This window comes from Somniosus microcephalus, chromosome 8 (assembly GCF_052327205.1).
Source record: "Somniosus microcephalus isolate GS21.2 chromosome 8, FLI_Smic_1.0, whole genome shotgun sequence".
In the NCBI taxonomy this organism is placed as follows: Eukaryota; Metazoa; Chordata; class Chondrichthyes; order Squaliformes; family Somniosidae; genus Somniosus; species Somniosus microcephalus.
In genome coordinates, this window is record NC_140994.1 from 46,682,081 (window position 1) to 46,695,693 (window position 13,613).

Sequence of the window (13,613 nt, forward strand, 5' to 3'; positions counted from 1 at the left end):
TTTCTCTATGATTCTATGGGCTGAATTTTCAGGCCTCCCGCCTGGTGAAAACATGATGGTAGGGCCACGTATATTGTGGCCAAAGATTCAACACTCTCTTTCCGTTGAAGGTGTCGTCGACGCCATTTTCCTGGGGTCCTTAGGTTAGATGGCCCTGGTGGCTGCCTGAACCCAATGGTAGCCTAATAATCTTAGGCTAATCTGGGTTCTATAACATCAGTAGAACCCGGATGCTATTTTAGGAATGAACTGGGTGGAGTGCGCTGTGCATGCACTTGCCAGTTATCAGCTGGCAGCTGGGCTGAAGAAGAGCCCTCCCACCCCAACCGGGGTTCTACGGAGCCACCCTGTGTCAATGCCACTCCGGCTTCTCGCCCCTTTCCAGATTAGAGACCCTCCGCGGACCAAGCTTCTTGCAGCCTGGAGGCCGGCCGGACCGCTCGTTATTGCGACGGCCTGTAACCAGCGGGCTACCGTAGGGTGTTCACTTTGAGCCAGCATCCCACCGGCCTGTACTGATGAGGCCCTCAAAATGGAGTGGGCCTTCCTGCCGGAACTATCAGGCAGCCGCCTGGTGCGTTCCACCAGCCACCATCTGAAGTCCGCTCAGGGTGAAAATCTACCCCTTTGTTTCAGCCGGTGGCTTTGACTAGATGGGTAAATTCACTGTGCAGAGTGCAAAAAACAAACCGTTGTGGCTAGCATTGATCTAATTGATTGGATTTATTTTCTCCCCGAATTTATTCTGATCTAATTAATTGTCACTGATTTTTATCTTTCAGGTGGAATTCAGGATCAATTAGGTGGTTCCACTAATTTCAGAATCATTAGCTGCTTTGGAGTAATAAACAAAACACTGGCCTTTCCAGTATTGAACTTGGCCTGACAGCGAGATGTGCTGCTGATGCTACATTCTTCATAATGAAGATGCAAACAGGAATACCTGTTCTAGCTGAACTTCCGTCTTCTCTCACAAAGGATTGCTGAGAATGCAAAACGTGCCTGTGTAGTGGGGGAAAAAAATCTGAAAAGAAGATTTCTTAACTATGAATTTAAAAGAAGCCTTTGTTTGAGTCTCACGATCTGCAACCCACAGCTACTTGTAAGTAATTTTAATTAATGCCTCAATTATTTTCTATTCTGGGAGGCTTAGTTATTGTTTAATTCCAACACACTTTGAGGGAATTGTGATACTGCGTGTGATATTTCCAATGTATTATGTGATACTGAACGTTATTGAGAATGATGCTCTGAACCGAGGTTCTTTACTTCTTAGAGCGACCTTGTGAATTTTAGAAAACCGAAGGTGCTACACAATTTGCATTTTGATGGTTAAATGCAATGTGTAGCAAAATGTAAATCATCCCTTATGTGAAAATCGGAAGACAGAATCTGGTACTTTTATGAGCTAACAGGCTAAGTGGTGAATTCAAGTGAAAGTAATCTGTTCATTCAACCTGCTGACTTGACTCGTGTAAATTTAGAAGTCAAGGCTCTTTTATTCAGGTCTCTGCCTTTGATTTAAAATACTTGTAGATGTTTGAAGGGCTCTGCTCTGATAAAGACAGGTGCAGCAATAGTGTTGTTTAACTGTTAAATCAATATGCCAGGTGAATAATTAATCATGCTCCCTAGGTCTAACATTAATTATTTATTAATATTTACTGTACAAATCTTTTCACCCTCCCCTTTCTTCAAGATGTGTTGCTGATGAGGTGCCAAGATTCAGCAGGGGTGAAATTTGACTTGGGCAGTAGCACAGAACTCCCCGCCCGATCTTCTGTTCAATTGACTTCAGTGGAGCTGAAAGTTTGGTGGGGTATAACAGGAGCTGTGACCCACTGTCGGGGGTATAACAGGAGCTGTGATCCACTCTCGGGGGTATAACAGGAGCTGTGATCCACTGTCAGGGGTATAACAGGAGCTGTGATCCACTGTCGGGGGTATAACAGGAGCTGTGATCCACTGTCAGGGGTATAACAGGAGCTGTGATCCACTGTCGGGGGTATAACAGGAGCTGTGATCCACTGTCGGGGGTATAACAGGAGCTGTGATCCACTGTCAGGGGTATAACAGGAGCTGTGATCCACTGTCGGGGGTATAACAGGAGCTGTGATCCACTGTCAGGGGTATAACAGGAGCTGTGATCCACTGTCGGGGGTATAACAGGAGCTGTGATCCACTGTCGGGGGTATAACAGGAGCTGTGATCCGCTGTCGGGGGTATAACAGGAGCTGTGATCCGCTGTCGGGGGTATAACAGGAGCTGTGATCCGCTGTCAGGGGTATAACAGGAGCTGTGATCCGCTGTCGGGGGTATAACAGGAGCTGTGATCCACTGTCGGGGGTATAACGGGAGCTGTGATCCGCTGTCGGGGGTATAACAGGAGCTGTGATCCGCTGTCGGGGGTATAACAGGAGCTGTGATCCGCTGTCGGGGGTATAACAGGAGCTGTGATCCGCTGTCGGGGGTATAACAGGAGCTGTGATCCACTGTCGGGGGTATAACGGGAGCTGTGATCTGCTGTCGGGAGTATAACAGGAGCTGTGATCCGCTGTCGGGGGTATAACAGGAGCTGTGATCCACTGTCAGAGGTATAATAGGAGCTGTGATCCGCTGTCGGGGGTATAACAGGAGCTGTGATCCGCTGTCGTCCATTTTGTGCTACCACCAAAGTTGACTTTCACTCACAACTGCTTTATTACTTTGGTTGAAGATTACCAAGAGTCCTAATTTTGTTATTTTTGGATTCAAAAATGATAAGTAAAAATCTGCTGTTCTATGCATTAATCCTCCATTGGCACTAGGGCAAGCTTTTTTCGTTTTTGTAACACGCACAATTTAAGATGCAATTTTCCCTGCAGTAAAGCAATTATTTTAGTGACTTGTAGATTCCGAGCTGAAACTGATATTATAAGAATACAACAGAGCATGCTTCTTATTGTGCATTGCTGTTCCATTGTCATTTGTCGTTCACAAGATCATAAGATAAACACTGTTAAGGGAGGATGTTCTTGGCTTAGCCATTAAGAAAGGTGTATTATGTTTTCCCCACCGCCACACTGTCTAACTGTACTTTGAATTTAAGCTTTTTGCCTGCACTACTTTAGCTGGAAGACCATGCTAAGTCTATGAAGAAATTCTTACTGACATCTATCCTAAATTATCCTGTCGCCAGTTTTAGCCTATGCTGCTTTGTTGTCATATCTTGTCTTATCTGGAAGCATTGCTTGAACTTGCCTTGTCTATATCACCCAACGCGCTTCCCTTCAAGACTGAAGAGCTCCAGCTTCTCCATCTTTCCTCATACCTCAATGTGTTGATGCCAGGGATCAGCCTCAAGGCTTTTCTCTGTACTGCCTCCGTTAGTTTGAAAAAAGTAAGCAACACTTCCCCCCCCCCCCCCACACCTCGCATGAGAAAGACTCAAACACGTTCCTCACTGTTGATGTGACATGCCAATGGAATTGCAGTCAATAGAATCGAACATCAGGTGCTGTGTATAATGCGCGGCCGATCTGATACCGCCCGTTTTGCGCGACCACCCGAGACAAATTTCTAGACCATAAATTCTCCACTAGTGTAAACAAGTAAAATTGTTTAAATGCATAAAGCTTTAAATATATATATTTGTGCAGAAGTAAGTCCAGTTCTCTACTGGTCTCATCTTTGTTATGACTGTTTCATTCAGTATGCGAAGAAATTCCTTGTTGGAGTGCAAGCTCCCCAGCCCCCACCCTCTACATCGCTGTAACACAGGTAGTGTTGTATCATTCAGGGCGGCAGGGATTGCCGTTGCGTTGTTGTGTTTGCATCAGTAATGAGGAAAAAAATTCCTTTAATCCAGCACAAATCACTTTAACACTTGTATAACAGGTAGAAATGTGGAGCCAAGAACATGTTTTAGCCTTGAAATTATATTGTGGTTTATATGCATGTGAGATAGAACCTTTAAACATAGTAAATGTCCCTATGTAGTTCAGTGTAAAAAAGGATGGAGAACAGTAATGAGAGAGTTAGAAGAGGTGACTAAAAGCATGATTAAAGAGATAAGTTTTGAGGAGGCTTTGAAGATGAAGAGAGAGGTAGCAAGACAAAGGGTTCATTTAGACAACCAGTTAATGCTTCTGCTAAAAATGCTAAAGATGAATTCCAGACAAACTCATGGTGTGTTCGTACCCTGGTATCGCCTGGCATAATTTCATGTGACACAAATTGGGGATTATTTTCTCCATTGGACAGTAAATAGATGAACTATAAAGTTGTTTGTTCTTCTGGAATTTAAGGAAAAGCAAGTGCGAAGAAAGTTCCCTGTAGAGAACGTAAATGATGTTGTAGAATTCCCATGTAGCTGGCACTGGGGGACCTCACCCAGCACCAGCAAATATTGGAGTGTTCCAATACAATCCAAGGCTGACTAATCTTGGACAGTGCCCTAGTGTACATTAGCAAGGAGCGAGGTTCCTCGCCACTCGAAAAATAATGTTTTCAGTTTTATTTGTAACTAGGAATGAAGAACTGGACCATAGTTTCTGTAATATATGTTAAGTTTTATCAATGGTGGGCAAGAACATTTTGCTTTTATGCATTTATACCACAATTCTTAAAAAAATTGGCAGCAACTTATCAGAACGTTCCAAACCTAGAAAGTTGAGATTTTTAAAAAATTTAATAGTCCATCAATGCCAAATAAAATCTGAGAGAAATTTAATTTTTCTCTTCAGTAGACTTTAAGGGGTATATTCTCTGATTGGCAGAGTTCCCTTATAAATCCTTAATATGCCTGTACTACATTTCCCTGCAATATTTTTAGACAGGCATTTACCCATTTAAAATAAATGAGATTGCACCTGCTTATAACGTGTACAGAAGCATTTAGCATGATTATGTTAAATGTTCATACATGAATGTCACCCATCAAAAAATATACCTCTTAATTTCCACACATCAGGGAGCAGTGCACTATCTGCATGTAGGGAAGTAAATTTAAAAGCTCAAGCCATTGGAATATGGTGGCACACATGGGCTGATAAGTGGCAAGTAACATTCGCGCCACACAAGTGACAGGCAATGGCCAACTCCAACAAATGAGAGTCTAACCACCGCCCCCTTGACATTCAACGGCATAATCTTGCTGAATCCGTCACCATTGACCGGAAACTTAACTGGACCAGCCACCTAAATACTATGGCTACAAGAGCAGGTCAGAGGCTAGGTATTCTGCAGCGAGTGTCTCACCTCCTGACTGCCCAGATCCTTTCCAAGATCTACAAGTCACAAGCCAGGAGCGTGATGGAATACTCTGGATGAATGCAGATCCAACAATACTCAAGAAGCTCAACACCATCCAGAACAAAGCAGCCCGCTTGATTGGCACCCCATCCACCACCTTATACATTCATTCCCTCCACCACCAGCACACTGTGGCAAGTTGCTGCAGTGTGTACCATCTACAAGATGCACTGCAGCAACTTGCCAAGGCTTCTTCGGCAGCACCTCCCAATCCTGCGACCTCCATCACCTATAAGAACAAGGGCAGCAGGCACATGGGAACACCACCACCTCCAAGTTCCCCTCCACATCGCACACCATCCTGACTTGAAAATATATCGTTGTTCCTTCATCGTCGCTGGGTCAAAATCCTGGAACTCCCTCCCTGACAGCACTATGGGAGTACCTTCAATGCACAGACTGCAGCGGTCAAGAACCACCACCTTCTCGAGGGCAATTAGGGATGTGCAATACATGCAGGCCTTGCCAGCGATGGCCACAACCCAGGAACAAATAAAAAAATAATAATACATCCTTTGAATAGTCAGCGAAGCTGTGGAATACCCTTTAAGGGAAATAGTGTGGACATGATTTATATGAAATATTTTCTTTTGGGATTTAGAATTTAATGCTTTGTCGATCTTCTGTAGAATTTAAAGTTTAGCAATATATTCCAACCAGAACTATTTACTTATTGTTTAAAAGAGTCTTTAAGTAGAAAGCAATTGCAACAATGGTTTTCAAACTGGAGTCCACATGTTCCTAGCGGACTGTGAAGTGTTTTGTGGGGATCAGAAAGGTTATCATGTGAAATCTAGATTTTTGTCAGTGCTTTCGTGATTTGTCAGATCGGTATTCTGCGCGTAGCCCACTAAATCCTAGAGGAACTACACCATGACCATGTAAATGCAACTTGATGTAAGGAAAAGGAGACTTACCATCAAGTAACTTTAAAGTAAGCTTTAAGTAACTTATAAACACACTATATACAAGAGAGGTCTTTACCATGCCTCTGGTAGAAGCCTCTTACAATACTGAACAGACCAGTATTTATACCAGTCCAACAGGAAGTGACACATGACAGGAAGTGAGGTATGTACACAGTTCATAGTTCATAGTTCACAGTTCACAGGAAGTGATGACATAACTTCCCGGAAGTTATTATTTTTATCACACAACTTATACATTTAACTCAACAAAAATGAGTTGAAGGTGCCAGTTCACCAGTGGCATGTTGCTTCACTCTTGCAGCTTATTCGGATTTCTAACAACAATAGCAACCAATAGTAACACGCATAGTTTCTTAAAATGTGCAAGTGGTAACTAACAAGTAAAGAAATCATTTGTTGGGAAGAGGTTGCGGCCACCAGAAAAGATCAGGCAGCAAGAGCATTACCCACACCACAGGCTTACCTGTGGGCAGTCTCTTTTGGAAGTTTTCAGATAAGGCGTCTGTGAGTGTGTTCCCCCACACAGGAAAGTTTAGAAACCATTTAAATAGAGTATCTATGATGGAAACTGTATAAAACACTATACCTACTGATTTCATAGTATATGCTTTTGCTGATGCAACTAAATCTATTTTTTTCTGCTATGTTCAATCATTTTATACTGTGAAGTGTTGTCCTGGTAATGAGCTAAATAATTCACTGCAGGCAGTGTTTTTGTAGTGGCTACTTCACATACTTGGTGTTAGCCAACCTTGAACATCTTTACTTCCCCACCTCGCCGCCCCCCCACCCCCACCATTTTAAGATGATTCTCTACTTTTATGTCATCATGCCTTCTCATTTGTGTTTTCTGAGGTTGTATTCATTCAAATTACTGGAGTGAAAAGTTAGTGTTGCAGTAGAGTGACTGCTTACTGTATCATAAAAATTTCTGTTGGATAATGGTAGCCTTACAGCACTACATGTTCTGAACTAGGGGCTGTATTAAGAACATACGAAATAGGAGCAGGAGTAGGCCATACAGCCCCTCAAGCCTGCTCCGCCATTCAATAAGATCATGGCTGATCTTCTACATCAATTCCACTTTCCTGCCCGATCCCCATATTCCTTGATTCCCTTAGTGCCCAAAAATCTATTGATCTCAGTCTTGAACATACTCAATGACTGAGCATTCACTGCCCTCTGGGGGGTGGTGGGGGCTTGCAACCCTCTGAGTGAAGAAATTTCTCCTCATCTCAGTCCTAAATGGCGGACCCCTTATCCTGAGACTATGACATCTCGTTCCAGACTCTCCAGCCAGGGGAAACAGCCTCCCAGCATTTACCCTGTCAAGTCCTCGAAGAATTTTATGCATTTCAATGAGATCACCTCTCATTCTTCTAAACTCCAGAGAATATAGGCCCATTCCACTCAATCTCTCCTCATAGGACAGCCCCCGCATCCCAGGAATCAATCTAGTGAACCTTCATTGCATACCTTCTATGACAAGTATACCAATAAGCCTGACATCGGTAGTGGGGAAAATGCTAGAGTCCATTGTAAAAGATGTAATAGCAGAGCACTTGGAAAACAGTGACAGGATCGGACAAAGTTAACATGGATTTACAAAAGGTAAATCATGCTTGACTAATCTACTGGAATTTTTTGAGGATGTAACTGGTAGAATAGATAAGGGAGAACCAGTGGATGTGGTGTATTTGGACTTTCAGAAGGCTTTCGATAAGGTCCCGCATAAGAGATTAGCGTGCAAAGTTAAAGCACATGGGATTAGGGGTAAGGTACTGACTTAGATAGAGAACTGGTTGGCAGACAGGAAGCAAAGAGTTGGAATAAACGGGTCTTTTTCCAAGTGGCAGGCAGTGACTAGTGGGGTACCGCAGAGATCGGTCCTAGGACCCCAGCTATTCACAATATATATTAATGATCTAGACGAGGGAACTAAATGTAATATCTCCAAGTTTGCAGACGACACAAAGCTGGGTGGGCGTGTGTGCTGTGAGGAGGATGCAGAGAAACTCCAGTATGATTTGGACAGGTTGGGTGATTGGGCAGATGCATGACAGATGCAGTATAATGTGGATAAATGTGAGGTTATCCACTTTGGTGACAAAAACAGGAAGGCAGATTATTATCTGAATGGCAATAGATTGGGAAAAGGGGAAGTGCAATGAGACCTGGGTGTCTTTGTGCACCAGTCGCTGAAGGTAAGCATGCAGGTGCAGCAGGCGGTTAAGAAGGCAAATGGTATGTTGGCCTTCATAGCGAGAGGATTCAAGTACAGGAGCAAGGATGTCTTGGTGAGATCACACCTTAATATTGTGTGCAGTTTTGGTCACCTTATCTGAGGAAGGATGTTCTTGCCATGGAGGGAGTGCAGCGAAGATTCACCAGACTGATACCTGGGATGGCAGGAATGACGTATGAAGAGAGATTGGGTCGATTAGGCTTATATTCACTAGAGTTTAGAAGAATGAGAGGGGATCTCATTGAAACTTATAAAATTCTAACAGGACTAGACAGACTAGATGCAGGAAGGATGTTCCAGATGGCGGGGGAGTCCAGAACCAGGGGTCATAGTCTAAGGATAAGGGGGTAAGCCATTTAGGACTGAGATGAGGAGGAATTTCTTCACCCACAGTGTGGTGAACCTGTGGAATTCTCTACCACAAAAGACAGTTGAGGCCAATTCATTAAATATATTCAAGAAGGAGTTAAATATATTTCTTAAGTCTAAAGGGATCAAGGGATATGGGGAGAAAGCAGGGACAGGGTACTGAATTTGGATGATCAGCCATGATCTCATTAAATGGCGGAGCAGGCTCGAGGGGCCGAATGGCCTACTCCTGCTCCTATCTTCTATGTTTCTATCCTTTCTTAGGTAAGGCAAGTATATCCTTCCTTAGGTAAGGAGACCAAAACTCTACACAGTACTGGAGGTATGGTCTAATAATTGCAGCAAGACTTCCTTACTTTTGTAGTCCAACCTCCTTGCAATAAAGGTTAACATACCATTTGCCTTCCTAATTGCTAGCTGTTACCTGCATGTTAACTTTCTGTGGTTCGTGTACAAGAACACCCAAATCCCACATAATTTTCACTGTGTTACTTGGAAGAAAAACAACAGTGCATGACTGATTTAAAAAAAAAAATTATTTCATTGTCACTGCTACTTTGAGTCTTCCTGTCATGCCAAAATGTGTTAACCAAAATTTGGCAGAAGAGTTCCTTGAAAGGACTGTTAAAGCTTTGCTGAAGGTCCATCATGAATAACTTCACTGAGTCAGTCACAATTCACCAAGACATAGGACTTTCATTCCATTTGTTTGAGTTCAAGTTGAACCCAGATCTCAGGGGTGTTTCAACAACATATATGAACCACTTCTCTGAATTACAGGTTTTCAAATGTGTGTTTGAGGGACCCATTGCAAATACTTGACACTCCTGGGGACACAATCCTAACTTCTGAAAGACAATGTTACCTATCAGTGCAGAAAACATTTTTATTCGTATATAAACATAGAAACATAGAAACATAGAAGATAGGAGCAGGATTAGGCCATTCGGCCCCTCGAACCTGCTCCGCCATTCAATGCGATCATGGCTGATCATCCAAATTCAGTACCCTGTCCCTGCTTTCTCCCCATAACCCTTGATCCCTTAAGCCTTAAGAAATATATCCAACTCCTTCTTGAATATATTTAATGAATTGGCCTCTACTGCCTTCTGTGGTAGAGAATTCCACAGGTTCACCACTCTCTGGGTGAAGAAATTCCTCCTCATTTCTGTCCTAAATGGCTTACCCTTTATCCTTAGACTGTGACCCCTGGTTCTGGACTCCCCGATCATCGGGAACATCCTTCCCACATCTAGTCTGTCCAGTCCTGTCAGAATTTTATAAGTTTCAATGAGATCCCCTCTCATTCTTCTAAACTCCAGCGAGTATAAGCCCAATTGACCCAATCTCTCCTCATACGTCATTCCTGCCATCCCAGGTATCAGCCTGGTGAATCTTCGCTGAACTCCTTCCATGGCAAGAACATCCTTCCTCAGATAAGGCGACCAAAACTGCACACAATACTCAAGATGTGGTCTCACCAAGGCCCTGTACAACTGCAGCAAGACATCCTTGTTCCTGTACTCAAACCCTCTCGCTACGAAGGCCAACATACCATTTGCCTTCCTAACCACCTACTGCGCCTGCATGCTTACCTTCAGCGACTGGTGCACAAAGACACCCAGGTCTTGTTGCACTTCCCCTTCTTCTAATCTATTGCCGTTCAGATAATAATCTGCCTTCCTGTTTTTGCCACCAAAGTGGATGACCTCGCATTTATCCATGTTATATTGCATCTGCCATGCTTCTGCCCAATCACCCAACCTGTCCAAATCATCCTGGAGTTTCTCGGCATCCTCCTCACAGCACACACACCCACCCAGCTTTGTGTCGTCTGCAAACTTGGAGATATTACATCATGTTCCCTCGTCTAGACCATTAATATATATTGTGAATAGCTGGGGTCCAAGGACCGATCCCTGCGGTACCCCACTAGTCACTGCCTGCCACTCGGAAAAAGACCCGTTTATTCCAACTCTTTGCTTTCTGTCTGCCAACCTGTTCTCCATCCAAGTCAATACCTTGCCCCCAGTCCCATGTACCTTAACTTTACACACTAATCTCTTATGCAGGACCTTATCGAAAGCCTTCTGAAAGTCCAAATACACCACATCCACTGGTTCTCCCTTATCTGTTTTACCAGTTACATCCTCAAAAAATTCCAGTAGATTAGTCAAGCACGATTTACCTTTTCTAAATCCATGTTGACTTTGTCCGATCCTGTCACTGTTTTCCAAATGCTCTGCTATTACATCTTTTATAATGGACTCTAGCATTTTCCCCACTACCGATGTCAGGCTTACTGGTCTGTAATTCCCTGTTTTCTCTTTACTACCTTTTTTGAATAGTGGGGTAACATTAGCTACCCGCCAATCCATGGGTACTGTTCCAGCTTCTATCGAATGTTGGAAGATGATCAGCAATGCATCTATTATTTCTAGGGCCACTTCCTTAAGTACACTAGGATGTAGATTATCAGGCCCTGGGGATTTATTGGCCTTCAATCCCATCAATTTCCCTAACACCGTTTCCCTACAAATACTGATTTCTTTCAGTTCCTCCCTTTCATCAGACCCCATGTTCCACGACATCTCTGGGAGATTATTTGTGTCCACCTTTGTGAAGACAGAACCAAAATATGTATTTAATTGGTCAGCCATTTCTTTGTGCCCCATTATAAATTCCCCTGATTCTGACTGCAAGGGACCTACACTTGACTTCACCAATCTTTTTCTCTTCACATATCTATAAAAGCTTTTACAGTCAGTTTTCATGTTCCATGCAAGCTTACTCTCATATTCTATTTTCCCCTTCTTAATTAATCCCTTTGTCCTCCTTTGTTGAATCCTAAACTGCTCCCAATCCTCAGGTTTACTGCTTTTTCTGGCCAATTTATATGTCCTCTCCTTGGATCTTAAGCTATCCCTAATTTCCCTTGTTAGCCACGGTTGAGTCACCTTTTTTGTTTTATTTTTATGCTAAACTGGGATGAACAAATTCTGTAGTTCATCCATGCGGTCTTTGAATGTTTGCCATTGCCTATCCACCGTCAACCCTTTGAGTGACATTCCCCAATTAATCCTACCCAACTCGTGCCTCAGACCATCGTAGTTTCCTTTATTTAAATTCAGGACCCTAGTCTCTGAGTCAGCTACTTCATTCTCCATCTTAATGAAGAATTCTATCATATTATGATCACTCCAACCCAAGGGGCCTCGTACAACAAGATTGCTAATTAATCCTTTCTCATTACATAATACCCAGTCTAAGATGGCCTGATCTCTGGTTGGTTCCTCGACATATTGGTCCAGGAAACCATCCCGTAAACACTCCAGGAATTCCTCCTCCACAGTATTGTTACTAATTTGGTTAGCCCAATCTATATGTAGATTAAAGTCACCCATGATGACTGCTGTGCCCTTATTGCACGCTTCTCTCATTTCCCTTTTAATGCCATCCCCAACCTCTGCATTACTGTTTGGAGGTCTATATAACACTCCCACTAATGTTTTCTACCCCTTGGTATTTCTTAGTTCTACCCATACAGATTCCACATCATCAGAGCTAATATCCTTCCTTACAATTGTGTTAATCCCTTCTTTAACCAGTAATGCTACCCCACCTCCCTTTCCTTTTTGCCTATCTTTCCTGAATATTGAATTCCCCTGGATGTTGAGTTCCCAGCCTTGGCCACCCTGGAGCCATGTTTCCATAATCCCAATCAAATCATATTCGTTTACCTCTATTTGCGCAGCTAATTCATCCACCTTATTATGAATGCTCCTCGCATTAAGACACAAAGCCTTCAGGCTTGTTTTTTTAACACTCTTAGACCTATTAGAATTATTATTTACTGTGGCCATGTTTGATTTAAACCGTTGATTTCTCTGACTGCCACTTTTGTTTTTCTCCTTCCTATCTTTTGCTTTTATCCTTGTTTCCCTTTCCTCTGTCTCCCTGCTCAGGTTCCCAACCCCCTGCCATTTTAGTTTAAACCCTCCCCCAGAGCACTAGCAAACACTCCCCCTAGGACATCAGTCCCGGCCCTGCCTAGGTGCTAACCGTCCGGTTTGTACTGGTCCCACCTCCCCTAGAACCGGTTCCAATGTCCCAGGAATTTGAATCCCTCCCCCTTGCACCATTCCTCTAGCCACATATTCATCTGAAATATCCTTCTATTTCTACTCTGACTAGCACGTGGCACTAGTAGCAATCCTGAGATTACTACCTTTGAGGTCCTATTTTTTAAATTTACCTCCTAACTCCCTATATTCAGCTTTTAGGACCTCATCCCGTTTTTTACCTATATCGTTGGTACCTATATGCACCACGACAACTGGCTGTTCACCCTCCCCTTCCAAAATGTTCTGCAGCCGCTCTGAGACATCCTTGACCCTTGCACCAGGGAGGCAACACACCATCCTGGAGTCTCGTTTGTGGCTGCAGAAACACCTATCTATTCCCCTTACAATAGAATCCCCTATTACTATAGCTCTACCCCTCTTTTTCCTCCCGTCCTGTGCAGCAGAGCCACCCCTGGTGCCAGGAAGTTGGCGGCTGCTGCCTTCCTCTGATAAGCCATCCCCCCCAACAGTATTCAAAGTGGTATATCTGTTTGAGAGGGGGGTGTCCACAGAGGACTCCTGCACTACCTGCCTGCGCCTACTACTCTGTCTGTTGGTCACCCCTTCCCTTTCTGCCTGTTCAACCTTTGCCTGCGGTGTGACCAACTGCTTAAACGTGATATCCACGACGTCCTCAGCATCGCAAATGGTCCA

General features: G+C 43.5%; 1 protein-coding gene across 1 annotated transcript in view; it reads left to right on the forward strand.

The window, feature by feature from the left end:
- ptprea (protein tyrosine phosphatase receptor type Ea) overlaps nt 1-13,613 on the forward strand; it is a 355,733-nt gene that overhangs the window by 122,149 nt on the left and 219,971 nt on the right. The window contains exon 3 of the mRNA XM_085994684.1: nt 783-1,102. The gene's annotated coding sequence lies outside the window, so the exon portion shown is untranslated. The remainder of the gene's footprint in view (nt 1-782; nt 1,103-13,613) is intronic.